Source organism: Protopterus annectens, chromosome 3.part1, assembly GCF_019279795.1.
Source record: "Protopterus annectens isolate FY-2018-M chromosome 3.part1, PAN1.0, whole genome shotgun sequence".
Classification (NCBI taxonomy): domain Eukaryota; kingdom Metazoa; phylum Chordata; order Ceratodontiformes; family Protopteridae; genus Protopterus; species Protopterus annectens.
Window position 1 is genome coordinate 264,895,913 of NC_056732.1, and position 17,940 is coordinate 264,913,852.

Here is a 17,940-nt window from a genome sequence, read left to right on the forward strand (position 1 = left end):
TAACCTGTAGAAGCAGACATACTCCAGGGAGGGTATTTCAAATTTTTAAATTTCTACAGTAGCTCAGAGAAGCACATCAGCTGCCAAGTGTGGGGTTCTATGCCTATCACAAACTCCCTTATACAGTTCATTGCTGAAATGTGGACACTTGAAATGCCATGTGTGTATACTCCACAAAAAAGATTGGAAATGCAGCAGAAGAGCAAATCCCAAACATTCATGTTCTCCTTTAAACTTCTGTTTTGCAGGACAGCAAGCTTCCCTGCACCTTCTGGTGTGCCATCCCAGCCCACTACCCTACCAAACTTACACATACTAGTTCTAGAATGTTATATCTTGGAGTAACTAGAATATTCCAGGAAATGGCCAGCTTGGACTTAGTATATCAAAGACTAGGGGAAATTTAATAAAGCCTACATGGACTTATTTTCCATGTAGGCACAGTGGCACACTGCTTACATGAAAGTAAGCAGGTTTGCGATTTGGTAAAAAGAGCGGACACTAGCGCGCCAACATGGAAATATCGGTGGCATGCAAATCACCTCATAAGCAGGTGAATTGCATGCAAATGAGGGTGGTAGAGTGATCCAGCAAGCAGATAGGTAGTCCTACAGATCCTGTGTACGTGTCTGAAATGTACACAGAAATTTCTGTGTACAGGATGTTAAAACAGAAACGGGCTGCAAAATCACAGTAAGAAGGGCAGAAATAGTATCACAGACACAGATATGTGCAAAACTATCCAGGGCATGTCCAAAACTTAATGGAAAATAATTTAAAATAATATTTTTTAATAATCAAGTTATGTTTGTGTGGTGCACCTCAGTGTGCAAACATGCTGTTAAGAAAAAAAAATGTAAAAACGAAAATTAGTAGTATGTGACAGTAATGCATTATGGGACCCTGCATGGTGTATGTACAATGATAGACTGCTGTGGTTGCTAATGAGGCAGGGCCTGGAACTGGATAGTTCCCAGTTTGTGTGCATGGATCTTTATGCAAATGAGCTGGGTTTACTGAATAGCACAAATGGGTATCTGTGTTCACAGATCCCATCCATGTAGGCAGAGAACCGTGTTGGTGTCCACATAAGAGGTAGCTGACATCAAAAGGGGGTGTTTCTGCATTTTTTTTAAACTCATTGGACAGCAGTACCTCTTTGCATGGCACATTGCTATGCTGAACAGGGGTGTGTATACAGTGGCTGCTAAGCTTTGTTTATCTTCGGGGCATGTTTTCAATGGATTTGAACATGTTTGCATGGCACTCTGCTGTGCTGAGCATGACCTTGCATGGAGGTGTGAGCAGTGACTACTGAGCATTGTTTACCTTTGTGGTACATTTGTGCAGCACACCCCAGTGGTGAGCAAGGAAAGTTGTTAAAAAAATTGGCTGAGAAAGGCAATGCAATCTTAATTACTGATGACCCCTGTTCCAATTGAACTAGGGCCATTAACAGTCCTTAATGATGTACTTGGCAGGTGGAATGCATCATAGGTAGCCAATCACAAATGATGCACCTACAGCAAAACACTATAAAGGTTGCAGAAACCCTATAATCTGACTTCACCCCCATACTCTGCACCAGTGGCGTACAGACTTGGGACTTTTAACTGAAGAAATGTTGCTGCAAGTCTGCTAAATATGTATGTGCTAGATGCCGAGGTCACTGCTGCTGCTGCTGACCATAGGCCTACAATGAAAAGGGGAATAGTGTTCAGGCCCAGGGTAACCTTCCAGGGGCTACATGAGCTGGAGATTGTAGAGTGCTACAGGGTGGACAGGGACATATTACAAAAACTCACTGAGCTGTGCTGACCTCAACTCGGACCCAGAGTCAACAGAGGGGAGCCCATCCCAGTGGAAATAAAGGTATGTGTAGCTCTTAGGATACTAGCTATGGGTATATTCCAAAGACCAAGTGGGGACATGATGGGGGTCTCACAGGCATCAGCATCCAGGGTACTCCACTAGTTCCTGGATGCCATGCTATCATTTGCCAGTGAGTAAATGTATTTTCCCCTCATCCCTGAGGAGAAGCATACTTTACAAGCATACTTTGGTTTGTCAACACACTCCACATTTTAAATTTGGTATCATTGATTCCGTCAATATCGACCCAAGGGGTGGGGACAATAAGAACTTGCTGTTGCAGAAGGAGATTAAATGGCAATTGAGACTCAGGTCAAATATCTATCCTGGTCTCAATGAGTGCATTAATATAAAGGTGATACTGGTAGGCAAAGCTCACAATGTATAAAATTATATCAAAATCATACAAGCATCCAGCTCGATTTTATACCAGATAAAAACAGATTAAAAATAGATTAAAAACAGATTAAAAACAGATTTATATATTTATTTGGTCAGATATGCACCTTTGGGAATTAGGGGTGAGTGTCCAATTTAGTTATGTGGATTACTCACTTACATTATTTATAATATTTTCATCTTGGTTGGAATCATGTATTAAATATAGGAGTTTAGAAAGGACCCAACTTATTGAGATTCAATGTGTCTTTTTAAAAAAAATTTTTTAAAAAAAATTCTTAATTACTTAATTGTTTGATTTTATTGAAAGATTGATGGGAGGGTTTTGTATATATAAAGATTATCTGTACCAGTGTGATTTATCTGATGAAGTTTGCCTTGTAGCAGATGAAAGCGCTTATGTTTTATTGTGATCTTCAATAAACAGACTTGGTTTCTCATCTTGGTGGAACGGATATTTACTTATTCATCCCTGAGGAGAAGGCCAGGAGTATGCAACACTTCTATTGTGTAGCACACTACCCTGAGGTACTGGGTGCCACAGATTGCACTCATGTACACATCAAGGCACCACCTGGTGAAGAGGGTGGAATCTACATCAACTGCAAGGGGTACCACTCCATCAACTGCTAAGTTGTGTGCAATACAAAGGGCATTATCATGAATGTGTGTGCTGGCAACCCTGGCAGTTATCATGAATTCCACATCTGGCATGCATCACAGCTGTACCAGATGTTTGCTAAGAGGGACATCCCACATGGCATTTGCTAGGGGATGCTGGCTACACATTGGAACTATGGATGATGACACCCATCAGAAATGCACACACACCCATCAAAGAACACCATAATGAGGCACACACACAAACTGGGAACATCATAGAGCACGTGTTTGGGCTGCTGAAGTCACAGTTCGGGTGCCTCAATATATCTGGTGCAGCCCTCCATCAATATATCTGGTGGAGCTCTGCAGTATTCTCCAGCCCCATGTGCACACATGTTCGCAGTATGTGCCATGCTACACAACATGGTCTTGCAGAAACAGCTGCAGCAGGACCAGAAAAAGGAAGGGATACACAGTCCCTCCTTCACTAGTGTCTAGGTCATCACAGCCATAACCACAGGGGAACTCAGTGGAGGAACCCTCTGAAGTTGAACCTGTAGCAGAAGTAGGCATGCCCAGTATGCCCTGGCCTTGGCGAAAAGACAACATATAGCACATGGACTGACAACCGAAGGCCATAGGGACTGACACCTTACTCCGACTCACATACATATTAGTAAAAAATTATGCCAGCCAGCCCACACAACCTGCGCCTAACTATGTATTGGGTGTGGACTGCATGCATCAGACAGAGTCAGCCCAGAACTACAGGTCTGTCAACTGCTGCATTTGCAAGGTAAGTCACACAGCTATTCACCACTTGTAAGGGGTATTGGAATATGGCAGCATATGTATGGACCTGCAGCATGTATGCAAGGGAAAATAGTGTGCTACTGGGCTACTTGCAGAGATCTAACAGCCACCAGCAGGTACTCCCTCCAATAGTATGTGGTCCATAATATTCAGTAGGCCACATGGCTGGAAACCTCACTACATTATTCAAGGGAGATGCCAAACAGTGGGGGTCACAGAATAGCCACATGACTGTGTACACCAGCAGAGCAATGGCTGGTCATTCCCCAACCTCAACACATCAGTGTTACCATACAACTGCTGCAGCAGCACATCTGCAATGATATATCAACAAAACATACAATTCCAGGGCTGTGACATAGATCCTGGCCACACATTGTATTTCCCACATAACACAGGGGTGACAATGTATGTCTGTATGCTGTTGATAGTGTGAAGAATGAAACCTCTTTGGTGGCTGATGTGGCTCACTAGGCTAGGGAAGTTAGCATGGGTGATGGTGTTGATGGTTCAAATCAGGCAACATTTACATATTTTGTATGTGAGGTACTCATATGGTGGTATGCCCACAGACTGTAATAACCCCTCAATTTGTTACTGCAAGAAAGCTGGACAAAGTCAGAGAGAATGGGAGGACAAAAGGCCAAAACTATAGATAGACATTACATGTATTCTGAGTAGCCTAGAAGGTGACTAGTATAACAGCAGGTTGCAACAGGTCAGATGAGCTGCAGGAAGGCTGTCACTTAAATGTGTCAGTAGTTACAACAATTCAATGACTGCAATATACAGTATATTACTGGAAAACCACAACTGTATGAGGAACAGAACAGACAAATGGTGCAGAAAGCTGGATATTCTTTAAAAACATGTACAGTGAGAGGTATGCAGACTGTCACCCTGAGTGTGGTGTTACATCTTGAACCCCAGTCACATACCTCTCAACCTCTTAGAACAAGATATATGGACAAAACCATGAATAAAAGTGGGACAAAGGCCCAAAAATAGGGACATGTTTTAAATATTGCTTTTACAAATATAGACAGTTGATAGAATAGCAGGTCTTGCATTACAATGAATCTCCTGATGTGTATAGAATTTGAAACTCAAATGTCTATCATTATATTTTAACTTAAATCGTTAATGATGTGCCAATAATATGCCTGAAAACCACAATTTTATGAAAAATGGACAACAATATGAGGCAAACATCAAGACTTTCTGTGAATATCTGTACAGTTGAGAGGTATCAGTCACATTAAGTACAGAAAACAGCTGGGCAATGCCTTAGACAATATCAGGGAAGTGCTGTACTATGGAAACAGGTGCAGCAGCCAATGGCCTGCAGCACACAGACTCCTGGAATGGAGTACATGTAGCTGTGGCCTGGAGTCATCTTGTAATTATTGACAGTCACACTGGGCATGCTTCTACACTTAGCTAACATAAGCCCAAGTCTGTTGTCTCTTCCGCCCAAAGACCAGCTATGTGGGAATATGTCTATACATACAGCTATGTATACATAACTGTCTCTCCCTATCCCCGCATGCTTAATTAGTGTATCTATCAGTATGTGGCACATATGTGTATATATATATATATTTATATATATATATATATATATATATATATATATATATATATATGAACAAGACTATATATATATATATATATATATATATATGAACAAGATTATATATATATATATATATATATATAGAGAGAGAGAGAGAGAGATAGACTATATAAAGTACAATGATACATAGACTCACCACATATATGTACATAACACATTTACATAATGTACATGTACACAAACAAAAACAGTTAAGGAGACATCCCTATTATACACATTTATGTAGATATGTGTGGGGATGTACAAATGTCCCCACATACACCAGCATGCTGGAGTTATCTGCACATACAAATCACAACAGTTGTCTGATAGAATCAGACCAAGGCTGCAACAGTACATAATCCACTCACCCACAGAGACTTGTGCCTGCAGAATGTCACCCTGTAGACAGACACAGGTGAACAGGTGGTATAATTTACAATGGTTGCAACATATGCCTTGGACATGCCATATTGTCCCTGGCCACATGTCTACATATTGAACTGCAAACAGCCACATATGGCCATACAGTTAACTGTACATGCATAGCATGGATATTACCAGGAATTCCACTCCTAGGACATTAAATACAATAACACTACCAAGCAGTATCACTCTGCAAGCCACAATGCTGTCTAACACAAGGCCACTTTGCTTAGTCCACAAGTACTGTACCTGCATCCACATATACAACAGCCATAACGTGTGGTACATGTGATAAGTACTGTGAACTGTAGTGTGTAGTAGTAGACAGGTAGGGGTTCTAATTTCACATTATCCAATGTGTGTGTTTGTGTGTGTATTTGTGAGAATACATCCCCTTCCAGCACTAAAGACATGGTTATGCAGTGTAAGGCCCTGTGACTAGCTGTTGGTCTCTACATTGGCCTCCTTCACAAGGGCTGCTGATATCATCCACCTTAAGGGTGCTGGCTGAGAGTCTAACATCAGATAAACTCTGTGGCACATGTGATAAGTACTGCAAGCTGTAGTGTGTAATAGTAGATAGCTAGGGATTTAAATCTCACATCAACCAACTGTGTGTGTGCATGTATGTATAAATATATCCCCTTACAGCATTATAAATATGCCCATATGGGCTATCTCTTTGCATTGGTTATGCATTTTATGGGCATGTGACTAGCTGCTGGCCTCTAAATTGTCGTCCTCCACATAAGCATAATTGATGTCCACCTCCTTCTAGATTTGTAGATTCAGAAAACCCAGGTAACATGTATCAAGGGTAGCAGACCTTGTCACAAAGGATGAATGCATAATTACGCTGACTGCCCCAATTGTCCCTGATACACTGTTATACATATATGCATATAGGGAGCCATGCATGTATACTGCCTTACCTTGCTGACATCATATTTCAGCTGTGCTGCCATGCCATCCTGTGCTGCTGTACTGCTGCCATGTGTCAATTGTTTAACCCCTCAGACTCCTGGAACAGACACATACACAGATCTATGATGCATCTGTCATTTTGTGTCACTACTGCCAGTCTAACATCATGCACCAAAATACTCAAGTGCGATGTGTAGCTATGAAATATGCCAGCTTACAATACCTGTAGTGGCCCACAACAAGTGCCATGGCAAAACAATATTGCACTGCACAAGTACATGGTAAAGTAATATAGTCACCCTGTGCGTCAGACACATATTTGCATTTCCCCCCATCGATGGCATGGATAACAGGAAAATGGCACAGATGACGTCACATGCACAGGGTGTGGTGTGGGGGTGCAGGAGGCCTAGGCTGTGCTAAACAGGAGACAGCATATGTGTGTGAGTCAGGAAGGAGTGCGGATTAGATGGGCCATGGAGAGGTGATGTGTGTGTCTGTTGGTGACCTGAATGTGACAGTGGTGTTTGAGTGTGCGAATGTACACAGTCAAGCCCAGTGCTAGCCCTATATATGTGCACATTGGACAGCTGTGGACCATACATGGTAGAGTGGACAGCTCACTATCTCCAGTCATGAACACGTGAACTGGCTCTGCCAGGAGTAACCCTGGTACCACCATACCCAAGTTCAGATGTGGTGCTAGTGCCTAACAGTGACTGCTGGGGCCGCCACATTGTGGTGTGGACAGCACACTTCCTGCTGTAATGCTATAGGTACTGCCACTATGGGAGCATGACTGTGCATGGACACATGAACTCCCACTAGATGGTGTTGCTGCCCTTCTTCCATGTGTCCGTCACCCAACTCCAACCAGATGTTCTAACACAGACATTGTGCAGTCAAAGGCAGACACTGTCTCATCCCACCATCTATTCACTACAGCAGTGAACCAATCCAGGGTGTCCTCAATGTGGTGGAAGCAGTCACAGATTTCACACTCTGCTGCATGCACAACCCTAAGCATCCATCTAGTGTTGAGTTCAGAACATGTCTGTGCCTCCATGACAGATTGAAACATGCTGCTAGTGACTCATGATGTGAAACCCTTGCAACAGCTGGTGGATGGACAGCAGTATTCGTAAGAGCACCCTTGTCAATCTGCCTGTGTGGGACGTCGCCAATACTCTGGTTATGGCCAGTGTCTACCCTCACTGATGCCATTGCTGTCACACTGGCCTGTTCAATGTCACCACCCTCTGACTGTTTAATATCTGTGGTCTCTGGGGACTGGGTATGTGTGGGCTTACTGACTGTGTCCAGTGACAATGGGGGGAGAAGAGGAATGTCAACCTCTGAGACAGATTCAGCCACTGATAACCCTGCCTGTGCCTCACTATGGCCACCATCATATCAGCATCTGATGACACTGACATCAAGTTGTGAATGGGGACAGACTCCAACCCCCCAGTCACATACGAGAAGCAAAACAACAGTACATTACTACCTGCACTATTATGTATGATAATCCACACAGACTCATACACATGAGCATCCACGACTGCATAAGTCCCACAGCTTCACATCTCTGCTCCCTTGCACAACAGACAAACTCACAACAACATTACACAGACAATTCAGGCCCATTATAACATGCACTTCAGCTACATCCAGTTAACATTGCCAGTACAATACACCTGTAAGGTATGCAATATAACAATGCATGTGATTGAATTAAACATAAAACCCGGTACACCTATATTGAGAATGATAGTAGTATCACTGCCTTAGGTATGTACCATCTCCCTGTTGTGTTTGAACAGGCATCTTGTACAGCAGGCTGTGTAGTCACTCATAACTATAAATGTAAACATTTTAAATGTTTGCATAATTACACACCTGTGATTACCCAGTATATGCACTGTAGTTAACTGTTCCAGAATGGAACATACAAATATCCTACTCTGGCTAAGCATAGCAGTTGTCCATAGGGCAAAATGGCAGCCATTAACTTTCTTAGGGTATATATGATCCTTAAAACAACAGTATCACACTTACCAGGTACAGGACCACCGACTTGGGTCACACCTGAAGGATGTATGAAAAGGTGAGGGAGAGGTATTGTTAGCACCATCAACTGTTGCAGCACTACAAGGTAACATGTGCATATATCCACATGTACAGTAGCTACTGTGATAATGGCTATATTGGTGACATTCTGGGTATGTGTGCACAACTGAGCATAAAACCCAATGCATATAGACCAAACACCCATGTACTGGTATGTACAGCCTGCCACAATGACTGATACAGTATTACATTGGTCAACACAGTAAGCTTACCTGGATGCTCCTCTCCTGTGGGCACTGTGGTACCCACTTCCATTATGTATGGCATGATGGATGCCTAGAGCTATTGGTTGTTCCTAGGTTCACCAGGAATTCCTCTGTGACTGAGAGAGGTTGTTGCATCGCAGGCCCTCCACTGGTGGCGGCATGATTCCTGGCAACAGCAGCTGCCCATTGTCATGCAGCATACACCATATCTGTGGCCTGGTGTCAGACTTGCTCATAGGTTCTGTCCAGTTGGTCAGTCTGATTAACAGCCCACACAAGGTATGCCCGCAATGCTGCCCACTGTTCCCAATTGCACCTACCCCTGGACAGCAAGATCTGATGGTGGTGTCTCAGTCTCTCCAGTATAATGTCATTCTCTGAAGTTGAGAAAGGTGCATGTCTCCTGTGGTGCAACAAGAGGGGAATACAATACAGGACCAGATATGTGGACATCCACTATGTACAGATCCAGCACACCAGTAATGGCCTGCACTATCCACTGTTCCCTCACACATCATACCCCAAAGTCTGGCAATGCACCACATGTGTGGTTATCACCAAGATAGTAGCAATACAAGGGTATGTCCCTGTGTGCTGTGACAGATTCTGCTGTACATTTCTACATCAATGACTGCAGTCTACTCTGGTGAGTCCCCTATGGGCAAATTCCCAGAAATATGTCATACAGCCACTGTCAGTCAAATAGCAGAGTGCTATTACAACAACTATATGGGGACAGTCCAGCAACACCAGTGTGCCACCATGACAGACAGCGATGCAAATCTGCTGTAGTATATGTTTCCTGTAGGCGTCATACCTCTCATCTATACAGATGTTTGCAGACTGCCCTTAGTCTTGGTCATTTTCACACAAACTTGTGGATTTCTGACAAATGGTTGACCAATCATTGATGGATGATGTTAGAAAAAAAAAAACAGACATCTGAGTTTCACACATCATGCCCTTCCAAACACAGTTATGCTACAGTAATATCAGTTTAGTCTAGTCACATTCTTAATTTGCACGAGCAATACATAAAGATTGTTGCTGTGTTTGGCCTTTGTTCCCACATTAATTATGGCTTTGTCCTGAGTCCTTGCTGTAGGAGGTTGACAGGTATGTTAGGCATGACTCTCAACCAAACAGGGACAAATGTCAACAGAAATAGGGACTTAGCCAGAATACATCAGGGACATTCATGGATAGTTTTACAATGTTAAAACTAATTATGTGAGACATGGACAGAATGAGATGAGGTGAATTACAGTACATCATTTGATGTTACAGGGGCGTACACCCTCCCTTATTGTCACTATGTACTAGGTCCCATCAGTCTGATGAGCCTGATCTGCAAGGCCATGGAATGTATTATCATGGAAATTATAAACAAAGACATTGGCAACCTTCAAACACTGGACCCCATGCAGTTTGGGTTCGTGAAGGGCTGATCTTGTCTCCTGAACCTGATTGACTTTTTTGAATCAGTCTCCAGAGCCATGGACAAGGGTAAGGTGGTCCACACAGCATGTATGGACCTCACCAAGGCCTTCAATACCATCCTCCACTCTGGAATCATAGATAAACTTACTAAGCTGGACATTAATCCCCACGTCACTCAATGGGTTGCCAACTGGCTTACTGACAAAACCCACACTGTAAAAGTAGTTAACTCCAAATCCAGCTCCAGACAAGTGACAAGTGGAGTACGTCAGGATACAGTCCCGGGACCACTCTTGCTTGGCATCTACTTCACTGAAGTACAGGCCAACACTAAGGGACTCTGGCTAACAAAGTTCACAGTTGATTGCAAACTGGGAGCCATTATTGAATCCCCAAATGATGAGGGTATTCTACAAAAGGGCCTTACAGAAACAGATGCTTGATGCCAGAGCCATGGGCTCAAACTCAATGCCAAGAAATGTATAGTTATCCCCTTTTGGAAAAACATGTACCCATGAATTACCACATAGGTGGCAGTACACTAAACACTTAAAGTGTGATAAGAGATTTAGGAACACATGAGGACAGTGGGCTCATCTTCTATAACCACATCACCAAAACAGTCAGGAAATCCTTCTATGTGGCACATCTCATCACTAAGGGCTTTTCATCCAGGAAAAAGGAGGTCACTGTCCCATTGTATTCATTCCTCATTAGACCCATTATAGAATACAATGCCCCATTTGGTATGTACCTCTTAAGACATCTGCAACAACTGAAAAGGCCACAAAAATACCTCACTAAAAGAATCACAGGCCTAAAGCAGATGCCATATGCTGACCGTCTAAAAAACTCTACCTATACTCTGTTGCATATCGTCTACTCAGGTGATCTCAGCTTAACATACAAGGCCATGTCAAACCCAGAGCTGTTGGACATGCTACACATAAAGAAATCCCAATCACTCAGAGAGACACATGCTCCAGGGATCTAAACCTTGTCATCACAATGAACAAAACATGCTGGAGGGATAGGTTCCTGACCCAGAGACTCCCCAGACTCTGGAATAGACTTCCCATACATGTCAAACAGACCGCCTCTTTGGCCCACTTCAAAAGGAACCTTGATGACTGGATGGGAGATAGGAAATTCACCCCTGGGGTTATATCAGTTGCCCTGCTAGACAGGGCTCCAGGGAAGTAAACACTGTGGGAAGAAATAGCCAGGGAATTGTTATGGCTAGGCTTGTATAGGGCCGATAGCCTAGTACCAACCTATGAACCTAAATTTAATCCACTAGCTTTCCTACTGTAGCCAACCGTTATTGGTGAGAATGCCAAGGACAGAGATGAGATGTGATTGAAATCAGGGATAGTTGAGAAGCATGCATGTAGGTATAGGACAGCAGACTATCAATGACATGTCATCACCACAGAGCTAAGACAGGCTTACTGCTGTAATCCCTATTCCGCATACCTCCATCCTCACATCTGCATCCTGTTATATGGAGAAATCTATTACATACCTGGTAGAGTGCAGGACTCCTTTGTTGAACTTTGCTTCCAGTAATCTTTTGATAATACACTCTCTGTGTGTGTTAAGTCTCATACAGACCTGCACCCCATAACCAGCTGCTTGCCTTTTTAAGGTACTGGTTATTAGCAGTTAATTGCTTCTGCACCAATCTGTGTCTCTGAATTGCTAATTGAAGACAAAACAGCTGAATTACATGATCATTAGCCAATGACATGCCACCACAGTGCAATATATATATAAGGTCTTCATATAGGCCTTGGTCCTGCCTTAGTTTTTGAGATGGACATTACTGAGGTGTTTGACTATAGCATCACAAAGGGTAGATACAAACTCCCTCCACTGTAGAGATTTATGAAGTATGTCCACAGTTTTGCCTCATATGTGTGGTCAGTGTCCCATACCATTGTGGGTCATCTGGCAGTGCACTGGCAACCATTGTGGGCTGAGGTCAGTAAGAGAAGACAGATATGTGTGTGTTACACTTTATACCTGTTAGACTATGCATGCTACTGCAATAGCTGTTTTTCTATCAACTTCCTATCTTTGTAGGGGCAAACTGTTAAACTCATCCCTATCTCAGGGCCTTTGCCCCACCTCTTCCCATTAAATATGGCTGTCTCCGGATCCCTTGTTCTAGAGGGTTGGGAGGCATGGTAGGTCTGTAGCAGCTACCTTTACCTACAGCTGTGTATGCTACAGTCTGCAGCTGCTGCTACAGCCTACAACACATAGGGGGAGTGTGAACATTTTGGTGGACAGCAAGCTGTACATGTAACTGTATCAGCTGCATCAGGCCTGTCATTACAGCAGAACCAGGGCAATGGTATTCTATACAGTGCAATTGGGGCATGTGTTTAAGGTATGTTTTTTATGCAACAGTGAGACTAACAGAGTAGTAGGTGACATATAGTTAGGCCATATGGATATGTGCATTGTGTCTCTGCCTGCAGGCCTTTGTCTTGCAAAACTGGGTAGCTGTTAATTAAGTAGCAGTAACCTGTTGGGAGCAAGATTGTATGACTCAGTCATAACTTGCTGTCTTCACAATATTGCAACTGAAGTGTGACACAGCACTGGATTCAGACCCAGGACTGTGTGTGGCAAAATGTACTACATGCATGGCATTTAACAGACTGAACTATTGCGACACTACACAAGTATGCATATTTGCAAGATATATGTGCATATATACAGTCTGTAAGAAATGCTTCTACATCCATGAGTATGTGTGTGGCAGTCCTAGTTGTACATGCACTTTTCCATTGCTGCCTTAGCAGGTGTCTTTTCAGAAGTTGCTGATAAAAGGGCATATATACTTGGTGCCACTGGCCTCACTTAAATCCATTATTATGTCTTCAATATTATTTATTATTGCACCAGAATCCAGGGTACACTCCCAGTGTTCACATTAGTTTTTTTTTTTATTTCAGTTACATGCATAATGATTATAATTAGCAAGCACTATGTTTTGCTGGGAACACCAGTTTAACCTAATACCAGTGTAGTGTGGTGGGTTAATACAGTATACTGTAGTTAAGGTGGGCATAGGTTTGACACTTGGTGGAGGTGTTTATTCTCTACATGTGCATAACAATGTAAGAGACACATATAAATATTAAAGCTCATTTAAACTGAGCTAAGTGAAGCAGTGCTGCACGCCACACTGTGCAAAACTATCCTCAAAAATTATAAAGAAAAAAGGGGGAGGTAATAGGGAAGAGATGAAATGGGGACAAGCAGGGAGAAAACAATGTGAAAGGCAGGTAGGGATGTGCAGGATGGGTGTAGGAAAGATCCATAGCTAGCCATTTCTTGTATAGCAAAAGCCATGCATTTTGACATGTTTTTGTAGATGAATTTGAACTCTCAAATCCCAGAGAGAGGGGTGAGGACAACATAAATGTGTTGTCAAGCCAAATGGACAAAATTAGTTGTGTCCAGTGGATACATGTGTGCAATGGTGAGCTATGTATGGGTGATACTTTTTTTTGGGACATGTGCCCGTTTTTTTTAAGGAGAGAGTGGAATGTTGGGGATGGGACATATATACATGTGTGGAGGTAAGTTGGGTAGGAGGGGATGAAATAACAGACAGACAAGACAGATAAGACAGCAGACAGGAGTGGTGTGTGACACACGAGGAGGGTAAACAACTTGGATGGGGAGCTTGTTGTGGGATCAGTCGCATGTGCCTCCAGATGGCAGCAGCATGACTGACAACCCCACCCATATGCAGTCAACTTTGCTTCTTCATTGCCCCAAAGGTGGCTGTGCTAGAGGCTGGGCACCAGGGCCAGCCTGCCCCACCAGGTTGGCCAGTGTGTCCTCAATCTGGTGCAGGTGATGTTCATAGGTCTGATGAATAATCCTGGGCAACATGATCAGCAGTTCCTGTTGGGTGACTGCTGCCTTTCTGCCACCACTCCCAGAGGGAGGCCAGGCCCTGTCCCCTGAGGTGGTTCCACTCAATGCTACAGGTGGTGCAGGAGCAGTAGAGGGGGCACCACTGGCCTAAGTCTCAGATGTGCTAGGACCCAGTGCCTTGGCCAGTTGAGGGAAGGTAGGTGAATCACCAGGAACCAGCCTACCCTGACATGCTGTGGTGATGGAGGCATAGCTATAAGGATAGGTTAGTTATGGACAAAACATAGTAATGACAGCATGCCAGAACAGTGGAAATAACCCAATTACATATCAATGCATATTATGTGAAACACAACAATTAATGACAGAACAGTCAGTATGTTAACAGCATACCAGTAACAGTTACATCATAAGGCCAACAAAATAGGTAATTTAACAAGCTATGTTAAGAAGCAACCATTATAATACATAACATAACAATAATAATATACATGCCCCAAGATACAGTTAATTTAGCAACATATGCATAGTAAACCATAATCAATGGATAACAATAATAAATAAATGAAGATAAGTGGCGAGAGATAGAGAAAAACAGTCCATTAGTACCATTGTAGGCTAGTTACTTGACAACAGTACTACCATCTACTCTACGGGTTTGTCCTCTCTTTATGTGTACCAGTCCCCTATAGCTGCTATAGTACATACATACCTCTCAAGCTACTTGCATGGGACAGTATGGGCCAAGCTGTAAGAACTGCAGGTACACAGCGACACAGAACACTTGTACATCAGGTGGACCTATATAACTACCAAAGTGTACTGTGGGCTGATGTAGTGACACTTTGCAATTTAGGTAATCATGCCGATGTTAATCATGTGACAGATGGATTACGCACTACTTATTATATTATGTGATAGTGTGACACTTGAGAGACATGTATTTGTACAGTACAAAAACTAAACAATTATCATGCCTTGCTTGGCAGGCATGGGGCTAGAACCCAATATTAGTGACTGCAGAGGACATCTGCATGGAATGTATGAATTTGCTGCAGCAACTTTGAACAGACAGTCCAGGCATACAGCCATACCGAGATTACATATTTTATTTAATTTTATTATTATTATATTTATTTCCTTTATGTTATGTGGTACTTTCACATTCTTGCTAATGATTTTATTCTGTGACATCTAAACCCACAATTATTTACTCATAATATGGCCTTCCTCACCCATTTACCTGCAGTTCCTGTGGGGAGAGACTCCACAAACATTACGTGACTGATACTGTAATATTTAGTTATACATAGCACTAGATTTGAACCCTGGTCTGTGTTTGGTAAAATGTACTCTAGCCAGAGCATTTAACAAACTGAGCTACACAATCACTGCTGACTACTAACTCACTGATATTTGCCTAGAGCTCACCTGGAACCAATATATGACCTGGTAGTAGTGTATAGTAGACTGCAATGACAGTAGAAGACACATAAATGAAATACAAGCATGACAGAGATAGCAGGTAATCTAAACATTAGTATATAGTATGCAGGTGTACACAATATATTGTTATTGATTTGAAATATTTGAGAAGTCAAGAAACAATAGATCATGGAGTGGGCCTCCTCACCCATATACCTTGCTTACCTGGTTTTGTGGATGGCAGAGCATTATGTGAACAGTACTGGCCTAGAAACAGCCTTGAGCAGTACTATATGTGTTAAATAAGACATTTGTCAGCCATTATATTTGCATTCTATAGCTATTACAGTGTTATACTTGACTTCAGCACCTCACCTTGCAACGTGAATATATACAGTTGTACCACAATCCTGATGTACACAATTTACCTGGTGTTCTTCGTATATGTTTATGTGTTATTGCAGAACAGTTTTGCATTATTAATTTCTTGAAAAACAGCTCTAATACCACACTTATTGCACTACAGACTTTATTGTATATACTTTAATGCAGTTTCTAGTGCTGTTTTGAGTTTTTATTAGACAACAGTTGCCATTATTCAGGTCTTGCAATACAGCTCTACTACCACAGTTATTGCACTACAGACTTTATGGTATATACTTTAATGCATGTAATGGTATTTTTTCATGTTTTTAATGAACTACAGTTGGCATTATTCATTTATTGCACTACAGCTCTAAGTCCACATTTATTGTAATACTTTATTGCAGTTATTGCTTACTGTTTCTTGCTTATTTCACTACAGTTAGCATAATAAATCCATACTCACCACACTCACAGCGCAACCTGGCCAAGTGCCCGGCATGTGCCTCGATGTTGTAAGCCCTCTCCTCTGCAGCTGTTGGGAGAGAAGCACACCATTATGCAAACCAGCTTAGCAGGCATTCAGAATAGATATTGGTAAAACAGAGGTAAATGTACTTATGTACATGTGGGACATACCCTGCCCAAAATTCTTGGACCCAGGAGTTCAAGAGATCCCCTTTCATCTCTTCAGGCCATCATGGTGGGGATGACACTGCTCACCTGTGTGGGGGATACCAGTTGCACTGGTGATTTCCCTTTCCAACCAGTTCCAGGCCTCCACCTTGCACTCGAGCCCTGGTAATCTCCCTGCAGAAGCCGGTCTTCATGTTTTTTTATTAGGAGTCTGACCATGACCCTGGACTCCAGAATGTCTCAACATTGTGCCCAAAACTGGTCCTGGCTTGTCTGTGAGAACAACAACTGATAGTTCTGGATGATGCTGGTGATTATAATTTCATCCTCAGTGGCACTGTAGACGGGATTACTCGGGTGCGCCATACTACCTGAAAGACATAATGATGGAGATATGTCTGAGCAACTCATATGTCAAGTTTACCATAATACAATACACATATCAGTCTCCCACCACCATATCAGCTCCAACTTAATGATTACACAATGCTAGTGGTATGTCTCCGATATATGAACCATTGGGTCATATATTGTATTGTACAACACTTTCTGATATGTGTTTATAGACATGCTCCCTGTGAGGACACTAGAGTTGCTGGGCTGTTACAGAGTATTTCACCTGCTTGCCATTGTCACTGCCACTATGTTTCCACATATGTATGTGGTATGCCTGCTATGTAATTGCTACACATCTGCCATTCTGTGATACTGGGATTATCTATGCATGCTGTTGGACATGTTTTGGAATTGTGTGGACTATTACAACCCACATATGTTCCATGACAGTTACACACCAGTATGTGTAAGGGTTATTTGCCAGCAGGAACACCACTCCAACCTAATGGGCACATGTTATCGGTCCACATCACATCCGTGACCCACCATGGAACCTCATTACCTACTGTTCTGTCACTACATTCATGTGGAAGCACCTCAGGGGATGGTGTCCCCTCACATGGAGCACACACAGACATATGTCTGTCACCCAGTTAGGTCGAGGGTCTTGTGCATACGGAGCTCCACAGAGACATGGGGTATGTGCTACATCACCTGCAGGCATGCAGTACACATACACAAGGTTCAACATGCATATTCCTCCTGCCCAGCCCACAGCCCAGGCATCTTTATGTCCATGTAGATGCTGTCGTGACTATCCATGGGTGGGCACCATGTTCCCTTTGTTCCCAT